Here is a 7276-nt window from a genome sequence, read left to right on the forward strand (position 1 = left end):
ACAGGTAGAATAGCTTTATGGAAAATGTTTGAACACCTTTCCACATTACGATATACACTTCAATAAAAGTGTAATTATAAAAGCTCATAAGATACCGTACTCAATTTTTGGCGTATATTTCGAACTCCCTTGCCACATTGGGATACGTACCTTAATCAATGTGACAAGAAAAAAACACTGAGATAGGAGTTATTTTCCAAGATTAATTTCACCTGAACGAATACGCCGTTTAACGTAATGTCATCACCAACAACAGACAACATCTATACCAATATACCGAAAAAATATAAATTGCAACATCTATCTCTCTTAAAACCGGAATGTTGGGAAATGTTGGGTCACGTGCCCGCTTATTTATAATGACGTGTTGATCTATATCTATATATACACAGCGTGTTCATTTATTATGTAGCCACAATCCACTGGTGAAATCCTCTCACCTGAACAAATATGGGATAGGGGAAAACTCGTTGTTTCAAAATTATGCGATGCCAAAAACGAGAAAAATGTAACTTTGAGTTTGCCTAGCACGAAAACCAAAAGATATATTAAAGGCGGTCAAAGAAATATCAGAGAAACTAGTACACTCTGTATCTAAATATTCATGTTTCAGAGTTAGATCGCGCCGGCGCAACAAATTTTATAGAGGGAGCGAGGATATCGGAACACTGATTTAAGCACGGATAGGAAAAAAAGAAGATATGTTTTGATACAAAACGTCTAATTATCGGTTTATTAAGTTGTTGTCGTGTACAGTCCGCGGCATAAAATTTGTTACAAAAATTCTAAGTCCAAATGGATAACAAACTCTTGCCCAGTTTTCTTATGCATTCCCGCAATACATGTATCAATCGATTAGTTGCTTCTAGTATTTACTCCAACTCCTCCCCGTCCTCCACCTCTCCTTGTCTAAAGCAGTGTGTGTGACGTAGTACACTCTTTCCATTCAGCTGAAAAAGAAACAGGAATCAAGTTTACAACGTTATAGCTTTAAAACAGTCTTTTCCATTCGTTTGTTCTGAAATATTTTTAAGAGCCTAAATTAAAGGAAAGTCTCACAATCTTCCCAGAGCTTCATAAATATTTTTGGTTTCATTCTTTTCTTTCTTTAAAGAGTGCAAGCTAGTAAGATGCTCCCTAAGAAATCTATGGAAATTGCCAGGAGCTCTAAAATATCTACGGACAGAAACGAGTTCTATTCAATGATTCATTTAATTTCTTTTCAGTAAGTGCAAGCAAATGTTTCAGGGGCGTCATTTGGGCAGGACAGGAGGGTGTAATTCCCCCTCTCTTGAGCTTCATAAATACGTATTTTTTGATCAAATGTATAGTAATACACTAATAAAAAGTGAAAATCTTATGTCGCCGGAGAATCTCTTCCTCCTCCCCCCCCCCCCCCGAATAAAGTTTAAAAGACACTGGTTTTAACAACAAACCTATAGAGTTACGATAGCACATTGCTAAAGAGCTTACATTTGGTTTCAAGAGTCGAAGGTTTGATCTCAAGCCATATGACTTCCTGGGTGACATTGAGAGAGAGAGAGAGATTCAAGTATGGAGACAGAGAGGGATGATTTGTATACACAGATTTAGAATTGGGAAAAAAATGATCGGACAGCATTCGTATTATGACGAAAATTCTGATTTTGTGAAAGATAGGAAGGGAAGTTTTCGAACTGCGAGGATCACATTAGGCAGTTGTCGAATTAATGTGGAGAACTCCTTTTAGAGCATCAGATGATTACGAAAGGAGAGAAAGATCTTCAGAACTGAGAAATTAAGACTTTAAAAAATCTGATTTCGGCGACGAGTTTCGAACCACGAACCTTGTGGTTGTCGAACCATGACTTTATCCATTCTGCTACGGCGAATGCTATTTCTGGTTCACATACGTTTACCTTAGCTGCGTTGAAAGCTACCTTAAGGGGATATTCCAAAAGTTGACTCGGTGGATGCGCCGTTCAGATAGGACGTAAACCTCTTGTAACTTAGTTACAATGTGCAAAATGAACTTCCTCTTCTTCCGGACACTTTTTAAAGCTTTAAAATTTGTTACTATTGTTTTAATTAAGTTACATTTGATAAAACCATCTGATAAAGTAGTGCCAAGCCCTGTGCGTCATTGTCTGTTAGGTGAATGGTTAATGTAAGTTACTCCTACGTGGATGGTCCGAGCTTCCAATCAAGACCATTCTTATTGATTATTTTATTTGAGCTACGCTCATACTGTATATTCCACAAGTTCAAGTTTGAAGTAATGTAGTCACAGCTAGTTTAATTCGAAATAATTTTCCAATATTATATTTGTTACTAAATTTACATGACACTCCTCACTGTTTGTAGCCCTGCATAAATGCAAAATTGTTTTAAAAGTATATTTTACTTTCAAGTTTTATTGTATTTTTTAATTGTCCTTCAACTTTATTTTATAATTATTTTCTAATTCTTAATTATAACATATTTTCTATCTATATTGTATTCTATGTTACACGTTTATTATTTACATTTTATGTCTTACCTTTGAAGAGGAGCTTTTGACAATTCAGAGCAGCAGGGACATACACAGGATGCAGGCCTTTGCAATCAAGAGCTTTTGCCCCCACGAAATCACTACGTTTTTTTTCTAAATTATATCTAATTTTCGAGATGATGATAGTAGGGGCAGATTCAGGGGAGTGCGTTCGGGCGATCACATCCCCCAGAATAGGGAACTTTTTATACTTTTTATTTTAAAAATAAAACATAACCTAAGTATTTTTCATCTTTGTATTATAAACTTAAATTAAAACCTAAAGTAGATAGCCCTTACTTTCTTAAGAAAGTTAATTCTACAGAAGAGCTACTTCTCCTTTTCTAAATTTGTTTTTTCTTTTCTTTTCTTTCTTTCTTTTGTTTTTTGCAATCCACTCTTACCTGATTTGACTTCAAACGACCGCCCCTCCAAACAATTATCCTGGATCCGCCCCTGGATGATAGACATTTTAGTAAAATATGCCCTCAATCTCTTAAATAAATTCCTATCAAGCTTTCGATCGCTGAAATAAATTTCTGTCTACGGCCGTGCAAAACAGTGACGATTTTAGGGAGTGATCAGTTAGTAATGCCTCCCTGGAGCAACGACACTTCCCCAGAAGTCATATCTCCGATAATTCAGAATGTGATTTGTGTATTATCACTTTTCACTCTCAGTGTCTTGAAACGCACCAAAAAGGAACTGTTCTGAAGTATTTACTGGTTCTCCCTATGACCCCATTTCAATATGGCCAACCTTGGACATATACACATCTGAAATATCACCTTTTATGTCAGTGATCCCGTAAACTATCCATTCGACACAAATATAGGATATTTTCGATTCTTTATTCCTGTCACCCTCCCATTGTCAACTCGAAGCCAACCAAGGCTTATTTTGGACTTACGCAGCATCTACAGTGTCACTTTTCATGTTTGCACATGAATTCGACACTAATTTCGTTCGTATTTGACTACTTTTACATGTCACCTTCACCTCTTGGTAGGGATTTTTTCAGTATCTCGCCCCCACAACTATGGAGAAATTTCAACTAACTAAGTATAATTATAAATTATCATCTGAAACACAACAGTACGGGTGATCTTTTTCGCAGAGGAATTCGTTAACTACTGTTTCAATATCAATGTATTGGCTTTTTTTGCTCTGCATGTTGGAGATTGCCAAAGAGCTAAACTTCATCTGCACTATTGTGCAATGAATATAGGTTTTAGTGGTTTAATTTACTGAATACTCCCTTAGATGATGCTCTCGTCACAGGAAAATTGAGATACAGTTGTAAAAGAAAAACGAAACGAAATATTTAAGTTTTACGTCCCACGTTATGCCGACTACGCTAATGGAGACAGTGATGGTGAGAAACAAATGAAATCGTTTAATGAAGAAAGTGGGAGGAAACGGGAGAAACCCGAGAAAACTCATGCACACGGTGTTTGTCCATAATAAAGTTCATTCAGCGCGAGCTGCGATCTAACCAACAACTCCATGCACCATAGGTAAAGTTATAAAAGAATAGGCGTCTAAACAAATACGGAACACTACTATCAATGAGAGTTATATAAGATTAGATTTTTATTTATTTCATTCTAAGTTGAAATTTCAATCAATCTTGATCTTCATTACTGTTCGAAATCCGGACCAACCAGTATTCCCTACTAGGGTAAAGATTAAATGATCGCCAACAGAAATCCAAAATCCTCTGTATAACCCCACATTCCATTATTCCATATACACAATTAAGAGTCCAGCGTAACCTACCAGTTAATAAGTTTTCTTCTTATTATTATTTTTAACACCTCAAAAATATAAGCTCATAATTGAACCACTGATTGGAAAAAGGGAATAAGTACATAAAAATATTTTTTCCACTTTTAAGCTTTTCTCACCAATTGCAGTGCTACAATACAAGATTCTTCTTCTTGTCTTAGAGTTTGTCAGTTCTTTTGCTACAATTAATCAGTTATACACTTGTTGAAACAAATACAAATACGCCTCGGGAAGGTTTTTTAGCGTTTCTGAAAACTTAGGTCTGATATACTTATTCCCTTTTGCTGGAAATAGTTGCTGCAAGGACGTGATAAATATTTTCGGTAGACTTCACAGTCTATAGCTCCTTCACAACTTCCTTTTCATCTAAGGCTAAGTAGTTACATTTTAGACATTGAGGAAAAAGTGTGAAATTAATTAAAAATCTTCAAAGTGGAGTAACGAATCTTCAATGGACCCCATTTTGCTGTTGGCCTTGCTCAACGCACTCCCGTCACTGTTCAGGGTCACGATGGAGTTTCCCCTTTTAGGAATACTTTCTAAGACAGTACTAGTTTTTTTTTAACAGCTGTTTCAATTGAGTTGTATTTGCTAGAACTGTCGGTTAAAGGAAACAAAAGATCCTATACTCAAACACAAATCATTTCTCTAGAAGCTCTAATGGAAAACGAAACGAATCGTCGTAAACATGTTACGTTCTTGAAGAGGAAAACAGCAAAACATTGATTGCACAAACGTATAATGGTATCATTTGCTTGCAAATTTAAAACTTATAGAAGTTGATGGCTTGTTAGGTGAGGGGTTAGTGAACAGGTTTTTTGTACTGGTGGTCCAGGGTTCGAATCTCGTCCGTTCTTCTTACGTTTTTTTTTTTCTTTAAGCTACATTGAGTTTGTTCATTCCAATTCTTTAAGCTTGAATTAAATCTAATACCAGTTAGTGAATTAAAAGTAGCTAACATTATTTTCAAATACGAGACGTTATTACATGCTTGTCACTAGCTCACAATACTCAACTTTGATATAAACTCTTGCAGCCTTCATTTAACTCATTTCTTGACGTGTTTTGTTACAAAACTCATGAATCGTGGCGAACAAAATTGCTTTACCAGATAATGGTGACTGCTTTGAAACCAAATGACAAGTATGAGAATTAAACGTATCATATCTGTAGTTTGGTGTGGAGAAGAAACCAAATAGCGAACGAAAGGTTTAAGAACAACCACGTTATTAATATAAACTATGCCAAAGATTATTGACTTATATGATTAAAAAAAATCGAAAGAAATTTTGAAAGAACGAAAAATACTAACTTAGAATTTTGTAACTGGAGGCAAGGAAATCTAATTTAAACATACTAAAACATACCATTTAGCGCATATAGAGCGTGGATCTGTGCTCAAGGCGCTAGCTAATAATCTGGAGGTTCTCAAGTCGGAACCATGTGTGAATATTTTGTTTAAATTTAGAAGTTTTGGTGATCATTAGTCGGCGATGACACACGTTTAATTGTCTTAAGGTATTTGAATATTTTGATCTTTCAATATTTGAATGATCAAATCTTCAATAATAATAATAATAATAATAATAATAATAATAATAATAATAATAATAATAATAATAATAATAATAATAATAGTTATTATTATTATTATTATTATTATTATTATTATTATTATTATTATTATTATTATTATTATTATTATCAAAGTAATTCAATAATACGTTAATATTTTTAATTATTTCTCGATAACTACTCGAACTTAAGACGTCCTCGAATCTAAGTCGCACCCCGATTTCGCTGGGCTAAATTAAAGAAAAATAGTAATATGTTATGGTTTTACTATTACTAAAGCACTCTTTGATATTGGTCATTTTCGATGATTTTATGTATCCCTCTCCCTTCTCCATGTTGGTGGCACGGTATGACAAAAATTATCCCAGGCCCGAATGTCATGTACGTTGAAAATTTGATCGAAATCTGTTGGATGGTTCACGTTGTTGTTCTATTTATTTTTATATATTAATCTCCCCTTCTCTTATCCTCTCCTATGTTCTACCGTCAAAGTGAAAATATTAAAACAAAAGTTTCTAGGTCCGAACGTCGTCTATGTTGAAAATTAGATCGAGATCGGTCAGGTGGTTCAAGAGTTGTTAAGTTTCATTCATTTTTATAGATATCTCCCCTTCCCTCCTCCATCCCTACGTTCTACCATCAAAGGGATATGATAAAAACCACCCCAGATCCGAACCTCATCTATGTTGATAATTTGATTAAGATCAGTTCGGTGGTTTAAGCGTGATGAAGTCACCAAGACAGCATTTTTATTTTTATTTTTTTACATAGTCCTCCCTTCCCCTCCCCTACATTGTGCCGTCAAGGCAAAAAATGAAAACATCCCATGTTCGAACCTTATCTATATTGAATGTTTAATTGATTGGGATCAGTCGGGTTGTTCAAGACTTATTAAGTTTTATTCATTTTCATATATTTACCCTCCCCTCCTCTTCCGCAAGTTCTAATATCAAAATGAAATAACAAAAAGCTTCCCAGGTTCGAATTTCATCAATGTTCAAAATAGAGATGCAAAAAAGCCGGCTTTTTTGAATCGATGGTTTTTTCACATAAAACTCCGGCTTTTTTGGGAAAAAACCGAGAATTTTGGAAATTTTGGCTTTTTTCATTTTCATGATTTTTCTATCCAAATAGCTTTCTTATAGTATATTCTATAGTTAGATAAGATTTCCACGACCTGAATGCCATATTTAGCTCTGTAATTCACCATCAAGATGGATGAAGCACATATTTAACGAATTAAAGCTAACATGAAGAATGTAGTATTTGAGGGCAATTTTACAGGCTATTTAACTTTATTTTAGCTTTTGAGTTATCGACATTTTTTTCCTTCCCTAGATCATTTTAGTTTGTCATCCGTGTTTCATTTCTAAGAGCTTAGTACTCCAGCTTCTAGCATGAAAG

The sequence above is a fragment of the Thermobia domestica genome, chromosome 12 (genome assembly GCF_964235325.1).
Source record: "Thermobia domestica chromosome 12, izTheDome1.hap1.1, whole genome shotgun sequence".
Taxonomy (NCBI): Eukaryota; Metazoa; Arthropoda; class Insecta; order Zygentoma; family Lepismatidae; genus Thermobia; species Thermobia domestica.